The 16,446-nt window shown below is 40.3% G+C and overlaps 1 protein-coding gene across 1 annotated transcript in view; it reads right to left on the bottom strand.

The window, feature by feature from the left end:
• Positions 1-16,446, bottom strand: part of iqgap1 (IQ motif containing GTPase activating protein 1) — a 303,340-nt gene that overhangs the window by 252,933 nt on the left and 33,961 nt on the right. The window lies entirely within an intron of this gene.

Raw genomic sequence — 16,446 nt, 5'->3', positions numbered from 1 at the left:
CTTTCAGATTTTGATAGGTATTATTTAACGATATCATGCTTCTTTAGCAAATATGAGCATATCTGAAAGAATTAAAATTTCTGATTTATGAGGCATTTAAAATGGAAAAAAATCATTTCACGCCTACGTTTCAAAATCATGTTGGCCATGTATGAAAATTTTTTTTTTTTTTTTGGTAAAAGAGTTAAACCACTGGAAGAAGCATGGTCTAGTAAATGCACAATATATGAAAATGGTACTTTGGGAGCATGTGGTAATGCGCGGGTCGCGTCTTACCAAATTTAAGTAAGTAGCAGCATGTATATCACTATAAGAAAATGCACTTACCGTTGGTGTGTTCAGGGCGCTGTCGCGGGAACGCGGGGCCGTCTAGCGGGTGAGCGCTGTGAGGCGCGGGGTGTTGGACACACGTGGGGCCGGTATAATGGCCAGTACGGGCTCCGCCGTATGTGTTCATTTTTACGCTCCGGTGTCCTCGCAGCCTGCCTAATGCAGGCGGTTTAAAGTGCGGCGCGCCTAAAAGAGAAAGCCGGCATTTGATTGATTGAGTCAGAGATGGGGATCCCATAATGTTAGAGAAATGATTTTACTTACTGGTGAGTCAACCACGATCGTGCTTGAGCTCAGCATAGCAGTTGGCTGTACCGGAGGGCTTATACGCGCGCGCGACCCGCAGGAGTTTGGTTTTAAATACATAGTTGCTCGGGGCGTGTCGCGGCGTGTGGCGTGAATGCGCTACAGTCTACCGGGATAGGTGCATGAGGTAGACATGTTGGCAGATTGGCTGGACAATCTTGCCGGTTATATTTAAAGAGTTACTGGCCAACAGGGGTCGTCAGTGGACCTAAGAGCGAGGTAGGAATAAGCACTGCTGAGCTATTTGTAGGAGCAGTTGTAATTTTTGGCGGCTTTTCCATATATTCTTTTTGTATATAGAGTTATATATCTCCTAGTGATTATTTTTGGTGGAGGTATATATACTTATTTGGTGCTGGGATAGTTTTTGATTTTGGGTTTGGGGCAATAGTTTTATTTTTGTGTATACACACACTTGTTTTTGTGCATATTTCTTTCCTGCTGGAGGAACGTCTTGAACCAGGGATAAAAGAAGACAACCTTAATTATTGGAGCGTGTGTGTGTGTAGTTTTTGTAGGAGTGCGCTGTTTTTTGTAAATACACCATATTTTTCCTTTTTGTTTGTTTTTATTTATTTTTGATGAGTCAGGGTTGAAGGACTGTGTCTTAAAGCCCACCTGACACTACTATATTTTTTTGTGTACAGCACTCTTGTAAATAAATTTGCACCATTCACCCTTCAATTTTTGTCTGTGTCTCATCTCTCCATTTGATCCCGTTCGGTTCATGAACTATCAGATGTCCAGAGTGTAGGCTGGGGCCACTTCCCACTACACGGGATATCACAGAGCAATGTAGGAAAAATCCCTGAGAAGAGCATGAGGATGTGTTGATGAACACACACACACACACACACACACAAACCCATCTACCTACAATTGTTTACTTGAATAATGGCAGAACTTGCCAAATATAAATGTATTAGTTTATTAAAAACAATAAACTGATTAAATATAAAAATACATAAAGCGCTCAAACTTTCATCACCCAGTCTGTCTGAAAATATGGTCTCATAACACATGACATGACTACAAAGTCAATCATCCACCTCTGGCCCAAGGTTCTCTAGTACTAGGTACACTAATAAGGAATCTTGTGTTCAGACATGATGCTTATTATGGACAATCCATCACTAGCAGAAACATTCAATAGCAGAATATTATATTGTTATATCATCAAGGCATTTGAATTCAGAGCTTTGTGCAGAAGTTGGAATAAATATATTTACAGTATCTTACAAAAGTAAGTACACCCCTCACATTTTTGTAACTATTTTATTATATCTTTTCATGGGACAACACTAAAGATATGACTATTTGATACAATGTAAAGTTCTCAGTGTACAGCTTGTATAACAGTGTAAATTTGTTGTCCCCTCAAAATAAGTCAACACACAGCCATTAATGTCTAAGCCACTGGCAACAACTTGAGTACACCCCTAAGTGAAAACTCCACTAAACTCTGTGTTGTTAAGAACAAAAACAACATGTGTGTTCTATGCACTTCCTTTTAACTGGATGTGACCTCACTCTGCTTAGCTTGAATGCACATTCTAGAGGATTATCTATTGGCTGATGTCGCTGCCAGTTCTTTCAACTTCACATTTACCATAACTGTGAATGACAGAGACCATATACAGCTGGCAGCAATATATCATTTACTTCTGCTGCTGGTATCTGCCCTCCTTCACCCCATTGTATTCCATGCTGCTTTTTTGTTTTTGATGAATTCAGGCATTTATACAGCTTCTGTAGGAGACCCCTTTCTCTTTACTTTATCCTACCAGGATAAATTCAGATTTTGTGGACTTTCTTGTAATTAAATCAGATGTAAATTTGTAATAATTATATAACTTTTGGGCAATAATAATGATGATTCCTTACACTCAAGAGAACCTACTCCTTTGTCAGATACTTTGTGTAATTCCCTTCTCCAAATTGTTTGTGCTTTGGGACATTTTTAAGCTTCACAGCTATAACCAATTGTGTGGGGTGTGTGTGTGTGTGTGTGTGTGTGTGTGTGTGTGTGTGTGTGTGTGTGTGTGTTTCAGGGTGGGGGGGGATTGGGGTCAATACTGCTCGTCTAGGCTAAAACAAACAATACTGCATTTCTACACCATGTATTTCCAAAATTCCATGCATTTAAATAATAAGAAATTTTGTGCACAATCATTTATTTCCATCATATTGTGCAAATGTCTCACAGAGAAGTGTATGAGGAAAGAAGAGAACGCAACAGGAAATGAGTCAGCTCTTAACACCCTCCACCAAATACTTTGTTGCTGTAGAAACTCCTGTGTTTCCATAGCAGTGGGTTCCGGTGCAATACTTTGGTGTTAAGAGTCAATTCTCAAAGCCTGCTTAGATAACAGCGTGCAGGCACAGCCAAAGTGAACAAGCAGTGCTGAGTTGTCATAGAAATTCAGTGTTTGGTCTACCAATGAACCAAACTGTTACCTGATAGTTACTAAAGATAGTCACTCATTCACATTGTTTCTTTCTTTCCACCAGGCCTGACATAGCCAGGTTTCCTGCCTGTATGTGAATGAGACTTAAGATATAGAGAGAAAACATCCAAAAATATATAAATGGGAAAAAGATATCTGCAGCAAGTGGCAAGTGTCTCTTTGGCACCACCTATAGGAGCATCTGCAATGGGCTATTGCTTTAGATTTTACAATAAGCTGCACCCTCCCATTCCACTATAACTGCAGCTTTATACATTCTACAGTACCAGTCAGGTGTCTGTAAAAGTTTACCTTTGAAGACCACAGACTTAACATTTCAACTGATTACAACATTAAGGTAAACTATAGAGCCACTGATTCATGCCTTACTGTCCAAGATGCAAATCAGTTTATTGTCATATCTATGCTACTTAATCATTAATGCTCATATTAACAAATCAGATTAATACTGACTGCTCCTTGAGGGGTCATTCGCTGTCCAGTGTGATCTTCAAACATTTAGTCTCCCTTCCGTGGGAACCAAACCTCAAGGATGCTCATTCTAAATTGACTGTTCACAGTTTACCCTCTAAAAGCTTAAGAATGGAAATAAACATTAAAGGATAAGTTCAGTATTTTTCAAGTGCAAGTTATTTATTCACAAATATGCTATATATTCTTTTTCCAATTGATTTTTTTTCTAAAGTTATTCACTATATTTAATAAATAAAAAAGAAAAGTATATGCACACACAATATATACACCAAATGTGTTAATTTTACAAGCCATGCCAATTGGAAAGTATTGATATGCATCTTGTATAAATTAAAAACATGAAAAATATACAATAAACGTACAAGGAATATATAATAAAATGATTTATTTCCAGATCCCTTTTACTGTCACAAATGTGTTGGAAATACAGAAGGCATGGATCAATAATCGACAACTGTCCTGGTTTGAAAATAATATAACTATTTAGTAATTTTTTAAGCTTTTCTTCCAATGTCCCATACCCTCCATTGAAAAGGGTCAGAGCAAGCAAGACAGTGGTTTAAATTTACAGAAAGTGCTTAACGTTAGAACACAATTCTAGCTGGCAAATGCATGTATAACATGTTTGTGAAGAAATAACTGACTTGAAAATACCAAACTTATCCTTTAAGAAAATAGTGTAATGATTTGGGCAAACACCACAGTGACATTACCCTACAATGATTATGCATATTCTGGGTGGTGAAAATATGCTGATAAATGCAGTCAGTTACTGTATTTATGCGCTTCCTTAAGCTCACCATCTACATCCAGACAGTGTTCAGCAGCAACTAACGCAACTAATAAGATTGTTAAATTATATTTCCCATTGTTTTATCAGTTAATGGCCATATCTGTGTGTGTGAAAGTTTGGTTTCCAGACACAAGAGACAGCACCAATAGAGGAAGTCCAGAAGAGACCAACCAGACAGACTCCACGACAGAGGTTTGAGCTAGTGCTGGGCGGTATGACCAAAATTCTATATCATGGTTTTTTTCAAAATTATACCGGTTTCACGGTATTGGACGATATTTTTTTTTCCCATGCATGAGTGGATGTTAACAACATTTCCATTGCAATTACAGGCTAAGAATAACCTATTCCACTGTCATGAGATTGTACACAAACATTTTTTTAATATGCACACAAGTATTAATACAGGTTTGCATGGCCCCATAAAGTGATAGTTTTCAAGGAGGTGGCACTAATGAAAAGAAAGAATCACATTGCATGACAGTTGCAGTCAAAATATAGGGCCTTTTCTTGAACAATGTTTGCAAACAACTTAAACTAAAATTTTGACAACATTTTTTCAACAATCCAAAGAGGCATTTAGACTTATTAAAATATCCAGAGGTGCTTGTCAAAAGATGTATTGCTCTGAACAATGTTTTTCAAAAGGAATAAATAGTAAATATTTTTTGTAAACCAACTACACTTTGTTAATGCTAACAATCTCTGCTCACTGACATGTTAAAGTGACTTTTTAAACAACTTTACCATCATTACCAGCATAATATTTAAACAAATAACAACAATAAAATAAATAATAGTGTAACTTCCAGTAATAATACTATTACTTCTAAGACTTCAAGCCCAGGTGCATTACACAGAATATACACCAAATAAAAATAAAATAAAACAAGTGCAACTTGGTGATGACATCTTTCTTTACCAACTGAGCCATCATTAAGGCAAACTGCATTAATATTGACCTTGCTTCAAGCTAAACTACATACATAAATAATAAAACTGCAACTTGTATTTATAATGCTATTTCTGGTATAGCCCTATGGAATCATATTGTGGCTACAGTGAAGAAGAAAAAAAAAAAAAAACGGACACAGGGAAGAAAAAAATATTTATGTCGAGATTAAAGTCGACATTTCCACTTTATTCTCAGTTTATTTTGTCATTAAAGTAGAATGACGTAAACTAAACTTCACCCTAAAATCAATGTTTAATTCACTAGATTTTCTCAAACCATGTCATAAGTTATGTAGCACATTAAATGCTTTGTTAAGTGTTCCATGACCCAGTTGTTAATCGCTACGCTCTTATTAAACTGACTTCCTCTTGCACAAAGAGGCATCAATTGCCACACAGAATACATTCACTTCATGATATTCCTGCTCTCTGAAAAATGTAGAATGCTAAGATAATTTTTCATGATGAAATGCATTAAAACAGGTATTAAACATGCACAGTAGTGCTGCTCCCTTGCTGTAAGGGGTCCCCAGGTGTACGTTTAGTGTAGAGAACTTTATGGCAGATGTGACGAGGTTCCAATAAACTGGACGTATTAATGGGTATCGCACAGGTTTAACTTAAATATTGTGTAAATGTTGGGTTCATGATCTGGCGGTCGAAAACACGAACACAGAATTCAATGAATGTTCTTCCAAGCGGGCTTTCTTTATTGCATGCGTGCTGTCTCTTTGTGACGTATTAAACCCCCAGTTCCTATCCTTCCTTTTACTTGCTCCACATAACCAATTGCCACATGATAAACGTCCTTGTGAAATTAAAACTAGTTATAAACTTAGACCACAGAGTGTTCAGAACTTTAAAAAAAAATCTTCGTTATACATATTTAATTATGCTGTCCATTCAGGGTTGCGCCCATCCCAGCAAGCATTGTGTGCAAGGCAGGAGGAAATCCTGAACGTGGTGCCATCACATTGCAGGGTAAACACTTGCAATATATACACTAGAAGGGTTAATATAGCATAACAAAATTCACCACCCTACATGACTTTGAAAGGAAACTAAAGCACACCGAGTAAACCCACCAGAAAAACATACAAATTCAAAGTAGGGAACACCTGGGACCCCATTGCTGCGAGGCAGTAGAGCAACCTCCACGCCACTGTGCCCCCAACATGATTAATACATGCTTTAATGCATTTCATCATGAAAATTATATCAAGTATTTATCTTAGCATTCTAAATGTTCAGGGAGCAGGAATATCACGAAATTAATGTACAGTATTCTGTGTGCTGTCTGCACCTCCTCTTAGTGCAAGAGGAAGTGAGTTTAAGAAGCAGTAGCGATTAACACGGCTCTGGGAACGCAACATAAAGCATTTAATGTGCTACATAACTTATGACGGGGTTTGAGAAAATCTAGCAAATTAAATATTCATTTAAGATGAAGTTTCGTTTACGATGTTCTACTTTAATAACAAATTACGAGAATAAAGTCAACATGTCAACTTTAATCTCGACAAACAGTGAGAATAAAGTAGAAATGTCAACTTTATTCTTGTCATAAGTGTGGAGATTAAAGTGGAAATCTCGAGAATAAAGTCAACATGTCATCACACTATTACACAGTACCCAGGTATATTACACAGTATTGAAAAAAAAAAATACAACCTGGCTTGCAGTATTATCCAGTAGTATAGAAACAGTATTCACACATTTGAACATAATTGTCCACATCCAACCTTTAAATCCAAAGCATCTCCAGACAACAGATGTGACTCCTTTTTCCAGCAAAAGTTCTTCTGTTTCATCATGTTCAACTTTATCGTCTGCTACAGCTTCAGTTTTTGAACGTTCTCTGTCCATTTTCACAGCGCAATAACTCTACTAATGCATGTACACCATTATTTGCTTGTTTAGAGGTGTAGCAGTGAAAAAGAGCCCCCACGCAACACCTCTGTGGCAAGTGTTTAGCGGTGTAGCAGTGAAAAAGGTCCCCCTTAAACAGTTTCCTGCTGCACCACGTTCCGAACGTTGTTTAGGCAATTTAAACCGGTGTTGCGATATAAGAAAAATCCACATCATAACGAAATAAAAAACAGTTTTCGGTATGAACCGGTATACCGCACAGCACTAGTTTGAGCTATCAAAATAGATTGAAGGTGAAAACAGATTAAAATGTGACATAAATAAATTGTTAATTATGAAGGGGATTATGGTGGATGCAAGCTGTTATCTTCAGTATGAACAAAGTACAGGAACTACTCCTGTGAGCTGGGGTTAGAATTGGATCCCTGTCCCACTGGAGTGTCACAAAACACACTTTAAAGACTGGCAACAGAAAGGGAATCCTGAGGTCCATGGCTTAGAAAAAGTGGCCGTTTTAAATAAATAATTTTGACATTCTCACGCTGGGGAATCGAGCATGCTCGAGTGATCTGCTGAGAAGACAGCTGGTCTCCAGGTTGGTGAGAGGCAGTTAGCTGTCCGTGTGTTGCCTTGTCAGCACATGCGGGCTGTCTAATTATCTCATTATCAGACTGGGGCGGCGATTGGGCGATTGCTCCTGCAACCACCTTCTGGTATATAAGAGCACAAGAATGGAGGTTACAGAAGGGAGAAAAAAAAGGCAGGCACCTGGGAAAGAGAGCCCCTTGAAGGGAGCAAGTGGCTGACACAGGGGCTGAAGTAGTGGCTGAGTAACTTAAGAGTGTTGCATGTTAAAAGGGATGAGTTGCTGTGTAACTCCGGGATGGCAGCAGGGGTCAGTGAGGTTCGGATTAGGAACCCCAATGTGAGCACTATGGCCTTTGGTGACCCGAGCCTAGGTTCGGAGTGGGAGCCTTGCTATAGTCATGAAACAGCAGGGAGCTGGACCCGTGGAAGGATGGCCAAGTCTATCGGCAGGGTGACTTGTCTGCAGTGAGGCCTGTATGGGATAAGCAGGGGAGACGTCAGCTTTAAGAAAGATGCACTGGGCTTTAAGAAAAGGACAGTTTCCTGGCAGATGGTTTTTAACCTTGTTTTTAATGGATTTATTTGAATTTTAAACCTCTACTTTCACTTTTATTGGATTATTTACTGAACATTTGGATGCACTGCACTTTTTGGACACTTTTGTTTTGATTAGTTTTACAGTTTTTCTGAATTGCTAAAACACTAAATCCCATTGTAAAAACTAAACTGTCAACTACCAAAACTCTTTCATCAAATCAATCCCACAGCTGTCAAAATCTTAAACACTATTCATCTGGTTAGAACACAATTTACAAATCTGAATCTCCCATTTACCAAAACTCTAAACACATTCTCAAACACAAAACACATTTAGCAGTGTGGTGCAATTGTACCCAGAATGGTGCACACAGGCTACAGAAGTTAAACTAACACACTGTTTTCATCATTTACACACTACCACTCAAAATTGAAAACACGTGTCCAATCAGTGAACTCAATTAGTAAACAGTATATAAGCCTAGTGAAATGTAAATGGCATGAGTGGATCCAACAGTGGACTAATACAATAGAAGAGGAAGAGGAGTCCGTGTCAGAGGTGGTGGGCAAGGACTAAGATCAAGAAGATGATCTGTAATTTCAAATGACATTCGAGCAACTGTCATAGATCATGTTCTGGTGCATGGCAACGTGTGCAACCAAACCTAAGCAGGGTCTCAGTGGCTACTATAATTCGGACCTTCAGAGAAGAAAACAGGTAAAAAGTATAGTTGTCTCAGTAAGGGGACAATGAACAATAATTTCTTCATGGAACTGTGTTTGAAAACATATATATAATATGTATGTATGTATGATTTTTATATATATATATATATATATATATATATATATATATATATATATATATATATATATATATATATATATATATATATATACATATATATATATATATATATATATATATATATATATATATATATATATATATACACATATACACACACACACACACACACACACACACACACACATATATATATGTATATACATATATATACACACACATACATATATATACACACACACATATACAGTGCATCCGGAAACTATTCACAGTGCATCACTTTTCCACATTTTGTTATCTTACAGCCTTATTCCAAAATGGATTAAATTCATTTTTTCCTCAGAATTCTACACAACACCCCATAATGACAACGTGAAAAAAGTTTACTTGACATTTTTATAAATGTATTAAAAATAAAAAAACTGAGAAAGCACATGTACATAAAGTATTCACAGCCTTTGCTCAATACTTTGTCGATGCACCTTTGGCAGCTCTCTCTCACGTCTGTCCCTCTCTCTTTTTCTGTCTGTCACTCTCTCTGGCAATCGTCTCCTATTCTCCTTCCGAGTCTGCATGCCTCACTCATATAGTCAATAGCCGTACAAGCGTATACTGTTTACTACAGCATTGTGACACTGTGTGTGAGTGTGTGCACACACGCGCACGTGTGTGCTGTGAAGTGCGAGTCCACGTCTATTATGCTCGCAAACCAAGGTTCCACTTTAGCAAAATACCTGCGATTTGCAGCGGAGACGTAGTGTGTTAAAGAAGTTATGAAAAAGAAAAGGGAACATTTTAAAAATAACGCAACATGATTGTCAATGTAATTGTTTTGTGACTGATATGAGAGTTGCTGTCATCAAGGATTTGATTATCATTATTTCTTTCAATCAGGTTCTTATTTGGAGGACGTGTTGTGTTCAAGTTACATTCCGCGTTTGTCAACCGTTGTAAAGATAACAGGTTTCATTCATCGAAGTGTTCACAACCCAAATCGGTACCCTTATCTGAGACATCACACACTGCATGCACGGGTTTTTTTTCACACTGTCTTCCTTTAGCTGGACATGGACTTTTTCCACCGTGTGCTTTGTTTCCGTAGTAGCCGAACTTATGAATATGCTTATATGCATACTGCGTTCACAGTCAGTTCACGTGAGCCGCTTGGAGTACATGCATCGAAGGTCGTTTACATAAGCACAGTCCTTCACCCGCAAATATTGACCTTATATGGGCAAGCACTCAATTACGTGGGAGGCATGACGACGCGGGACGCAACTCCACCTCACACAGCGACCGACCTGCAGGCTATCGCCGTATACAGTATATGGACGAAAGTAGTTTCTAGTTATGACCGTTACGTGTAGAATCTCGAAATGAAACCTGCCTAACTTTTGTAAGTAAACTGTAAGGAATGAGCATGCCAAATTTCAGCCTTCTACCTACACGGGAAGTTGGAGAATTAGTGATGAGTCAGTGAGTGAGTGAGCGAGTATGTCAGTCAGTGAGGGCTTTGCCTTTTATTAGTATACCAGCAAAATACCCGCTTCGCAGCGGCGAAGAACTGCATTAAAATTTTTATTAAGAAGAAAATTAAACCTTTTTAAACTGAGGGAAAATATGCCAATAATTATTTGTTAAGGATCTCTTTGTATACCATGTTGTCAGTTCGGCCCTCCGGTTGTAACATAACCAAGCTGTGCGCTGAGCTTACTCTTGAGCATGCAACTTACAGTTGGCCATGCGAACAGTAATCTTGTCTCAAATCTCACAGCTTGGATTGCTGCTGTCATAATCGGTTTGAGTTTTATGGTTTGTTTCAATTACGACAGTATTTGCAGGATTTGTTGTGTTGAAGTGACATTCGGCATCTGTCAAGCGTTGTAAGCACACAACCGGTTTCAGCGATAAAATCACATCCAGCTTTTGAGAGTTTAAACATTCATAAACATCAAAGTGTCCACTACTGAAATCGTCACCTGTGAATCTAAGATGTTTAAGAGGCATTGGCGGTTGTCGAAAGGTGTAAAATATTTGGCAATTTTGGTACACTTGAAAGCGACAACCGAACAATTCAGCGGCAGCCATCAACTCACATGCAGAACCATAGGTGAAGGGCTTAAGCATTTCACTCTTTTTAATGCTCCTGTGTAGTATAATTATCTCCTGTACTGTCATCCGTCCACACATTGAACATGTCCCAGTCATTCCATACATAAGACACAATGTTCCTCTGGATATCAAGAGTGAGCCTGATATGGCCGTGCAATAAGTAACAAAGAGAAAAGGTAGGTGGTATCTCCGGGCATGGAAACCACTCGGTAAGTGATAGTACTTTGATCGATAGTGATCATCTTGATAGACATGGTAATGGGGGTTGGAATGATAAAGGAAATGGGTACCTGAGCAATGTAAAGTAAGTGTAAAATACCTATACAATAATTATAATTGTCATAAACAAACAATAAAACAGCGGAGAAGCCGTGGATTAAACAAAAAGGCTGTAGTTATCAGTAGGGAGACGTGAATCCCGTGGCGAAGCAAGGAAGGGAATGTAGAGACTGGAGTGACGGACGGCCTTATATAGGCAGGCAGCCAACAACGTGGGAGGCGTTGGGATGGGAGACCCAACGCCGCCTCACACGGTGACCGAGCTGCCGGGTATGGATGTATACATGTACGTAAGTAGGATTCAGTTAGCGTTGGGAACCCGCGTACCAAATTTCTTGAAGATGGGCCCATAAGTAACAAAGACTGTTGAAAAGTTCAATATGGCGGCCGACAGTGGCATCATACCACCGAAATAAATACGTACATTGGTTTCAGTTAGTGCAGAAAAGCCGCCTACCAAATTTCGAGAAGATGGGGCCATAAATAAGAAAGTTCAACATGGCGGACGTTGTTGACCGTTATGACCATTACGCGTAGAATTTCGAAATGAAACCTGCTTAACTTTTGTAAGTAAGCTGTAAGGAATGAGCCTGCCAAATTTCAGCCTTCCACCTACACGGGAAGTTGGAGAATTAGTGACGTTGGAAAGTTCAATATGGCGGCCGACAGTGGCATCATACCACCGAAATAAGTACCAAATTTCAGCCTTCTACCTACACGGGAAGTTGGAGAATAAGGGACGTTTGAAAGTTCAATATGGCGGATGAACTTTTGTTGTGGAGCCAACCTGGACACAGACAGGCAGACATGTTGTTTCAACCACCACACATTTATTTACAACTATTTACAATAAATTAACTGGTCACACAGACCCCAGCCAATGGTTACTAAGACCCAGTTCAGTGCACACTACCCCAATTCCAAAGTCCTGGCCACAAATGCCTTTCTTCGGGTCGCCTCCACACCTCCTCTGTGCTTCGTCCTTCCTCCTCCCGACTCCAGCCTCGAATGATGGGAGACGGCCCCTTTTATAGAGTGCCCGGATGAGCCCCAGGTGTTCCCGGCATTCCTCCTCTAGCCACGCCACAGCGTGGCGGAAGTGCCGGCTGTCCTCCCGGCAGCTCTCCGGGCGCCGTCCTAATTCTTCCCCCCAGCACTGCCTGGTGTGGCGGAAGTGCTGGGGTAACAGGTCCCCAAGGCATTGGGGCGCCTCCTGGCGGTGACCATGGGCCCCTACAGGGTGGCGCTTCCATGCCCTGTACCCATGGCGCCCAAAGCAACCAGGAAGGCGACCCCCACGTGATCCAGGGTGGGCAAAGACCCACATCCGGTCCCTCATGACGTCCCGGCTGGGTCATGGCCCCTGGCATCCCTGACAATATCAATATATATACACAGTGGAACCTCAGTTCACGACCATAATTCGTTCCAGAACTTTGGTCGTAAACCGAGTTGGTCGTGAACCGAAGCAGTTTCCCCCATAGGATTGTATGTCAATACAATTAATCCGTTCCAGACCGCTACAAACTGTATGTAAATATATAAAAATATGTAAAGATTAAGCACAAATATAGTTAATTACACCATAGAATCCACAGTGTAATAGTAAACTAATGTAAAAACATTGAATAACACTGACACAAAACACCCAGGCTCCCTGATCAGCTACAGGAGCTGGCTCGCTCACGCTCTCTCTCTGTAGCACACACACCACCAAAGCCCCTCCCTACCTCAGCTACAGGAGCAGGCTGGCTCACGAGCTCTCTCTCTGTGTAGCGCGAGCGCACAAACACGCACACACACACACACACACCTATCCGTCCCCCCAATCCCTTCCCTGTCAGCTGCCCAGCTCTCTAATCTCTCTGTAGCACGTGCTCGCGCAGCATTTTTTTTAAAATGACTTTTAAGCACAGCAGAAAAAAAAAATCCAAAGCGCTTGCAAAAACCAACTCACAAGCAAACAAAAAAGTAAGATTGCAGGAGATCACGCTATTAAACCTAAAGCCTGATCGCTGTAAACAATGTTTTTAAAATGAGTTTTAAGCACAGCAGAAAAAACATCGCACAAATCCGAACTTCATTTAAAACCAACACAAGCAACCAAAAAAGTAACATTGCAACAAATCACACGATGAAGTCCTCCATGTAAACAATTTTTAATGAGTTTTAAGCACAAGGAAAAAAGCGAATATTTGAAAAAGAGAAATGTAACATTGCACCTAATCGTGCTATGAAAAACTCCATCTGTAAACCTTTCATGAGTTTTAAGCACAAGGAAAAAAGCGAACATTTGAAAAAAGAGAAAAATAACATTGCAACAAATCGCAGTATGAACTAAAAAAATTACTTTTGAAAAATCCGTAATACAAAAACCACCAAGAAAACTAACCTTGCATGAAAACGAGTTCTGGCATGAAGTGTTTTCCTTCAGGTGTTTTCTCTCTTGTGATTTCTTGGGTTTCTGGTGCTTTTAGCTGTTTAGCTGGTGGGAGAGAAAGCCTCATGCAGCCATTCCAAAAAGAACGTTCTTGTGACCCTCCACATTACTGGCAGTCTGGCTTTGTTTACATTATGCTGCTTGAAAGCACGAGGGTTCTCCGATTGGTAAATGAGTAAACTGGTAAACATTTTTTCCACCTTTTGTAATTTCTTTCTTTACTTCGATTTCAATTTTCTTCAAAACTTTCTTCTGACCACTCTCCACTTGCTTAGAAGCCATAGTTAACTGCAAAAGCACACGAAATACTGTAGAGCACAAAGAGAGTGCACGTCTTATTGAAAACAATGAACAAGGAGCGGCTTTGCTTAAATGAAAAAGCATGGCAGCTCTCTTTCTCTCTCAGGCTGCCTGTGGGGGGAGGGGGGATGGTTTCGCTTGCACTACAGCCTACAGATAGGCAGGCAAACACGTGCAGCAATCTCCTCCTCCCCCTTCCCAGCAGGCACGTGCTCGCTCGCTCGTGCTCTCTCTCTCTCTCTACTGAGGACGCAAGGGAAACTGGCTTGTTCAGCAAACACGTGAAGCAATCTCCTCCTCCCCCTCCCTAGCAGGCATGTGCTTGCTCGCTCTCTCTCTCTTTCAGATCAGCTCAGACAGGCAAGGGAAACTGGCTTGTTCGTATACCGAGTGTGTGGTTGTGAACCGAGGCACAAGTTTGGCGATCTTTTTGGTCGTGAACCGAGGTTCCACTGTATATTTTTATATATATATATTCAGACCCTTAGCTCAAAAGGGAGCTTCTACTAAATACTGAGCAAATACAGCCATGAGTCTTCTTGGGAAAGATGCAACAAGTTTTTCACACCTGTATTTGGGGATCCTCTGCCATTCCTCCTTGCAGATCCTCTCCAGTTCTGTCAGCCTGGATGGTAAACATTGGTGGACAGCCATTTTTAGGTCTCTCCAGAGATGCTCAATTGGGTTTAAGTCAGGGCTCTGGCTGGGCCATTCAAGAACAGTCACAGAGTTGTTGTGAAGCCACTCCTTCGTTATTTTAGCTGTGTGCTTAGGGTCATTGTCTTGTTGGAAGGTAAGCCTTCGGCCCAGTCTGAGGTCCTTAGCACTCTGGAGAAGGTTTTTGTCCAGGATATCCCTGTACTTGGCCGCATTCATCTTTCCCTCGATTGCAACCGGTCGTCCTATCCCTGCAGCTGAAAAACACCCCCACAGTATGATGCTGCCATGCTTCACTAAGGGGACTGTATTGGACAAGTGATGAGCAGTGCCTGGTTGTCTTCACACATACCGCTTAGAATTAAGGGCAAAAACTTCTATTTTGGTCTCATCAGACCAGAGAATCTTATTTCTCACCATCTCAGAGTCCTTCAGGTGTCTTTTAGCAAACTCCAAGATAGAACTTTTTGCCCTTAATTCTAAGCGGTATGTGTGGAGACACAGTGACAAAATAATTACATTGACAATCATGTTACGTTACTTTAAAATGTTTCCTTTTCTTTTTCATAACTTCTTTAACACACTACTTCTCTGCTGCGAAGCGCTGGTATTTTGCTAGCATTACATATTTGCGAGTGGCAAAAGTATGTGAACCTCTAGGATTAGCAGCTAGTTTGAAGGTGAAATTAGAGTCAGGTGTTTTCGATCAATGGGATGACAATCAGGTGTGAGTGGGCACCCTGTGTTATTTAAAGAACAGGGATCTATCTTCACAACACATTTGTGGAAGTGTATCATGGCACAAACAAAGGAGATTTCTGAGGACCTCAGAAAAAGAGTTGTTGATACTCATCAGGCTAGAAAAGGTTACCAAACCATTTCTAAAGAGTTTGGACTCCACCAATCCACAGTCAGACAGACTGTGTACAAATGGAGGAAATTCAAGACCATTGTTACCCTCCCCAGGAGTGGTCGACCAGCAAAGATCACTCCAAGAGCAAGGCGTGTAATAGTCGGCGAGGTCACAAAGGACCCCAGCCACTCTTACATTGGCTAATGTTCATGTTCATAAATCCACCATCAGGAGAACACTGAACAACAATGGTGTGTATGGCAGGGTTGCAAGGAGAAAGCCACTGCTCTCCAAAAACAAAAAAACACACACATTGCTACTCGTCTGCAGTTTGCTAAAGATCACATGAACAAACCAGAAGGCTATTGGAAGAATGTTTTGTGGATGGATGAAACCAAAATAGAACGTTTTGGTTTAAATAAAAAGTGTTATGTTTGGAGAAAGGAAAACACTGCATTACAGCATAAGAACCTTATACCATCTGTGAAACATAGTGGTAGTAATATCATGGTTTGGGCTTGTTTTGCTGCAGCTGGGCCAAGACGGCTTGCCTTCATTGACGGAACAATGAATTCTGAATTATATCAGAGAATTCTAAAGGAAAATGTCAGGACATCTGTCCATGAACTGAATCTCAAGAGGTGGGTCATGCAGTCAACAAGTCGTTCTACCAAAGAA

Source organism: Polypterus senegalus, chromosome 12, assembly GCF_016835505.1.
Source record: "Polypterus senegalus isolate Bchr_013 chromosome 12, ASM1683550v1, whole genome shotgun sequence".
In the NCBI taxonomy this organism is placed as follows: Eukaryota; Metazoa; Chordata; class Cladistia; order Polypteriformes; family Polypteridae; genus Polypterus; species Polypterus senegalus.
The sequence above is the reverse complement of the archived record's forward strand: the minus strand, read 5'-3'. Positions and strand labels throughout refer to the sequence as shown.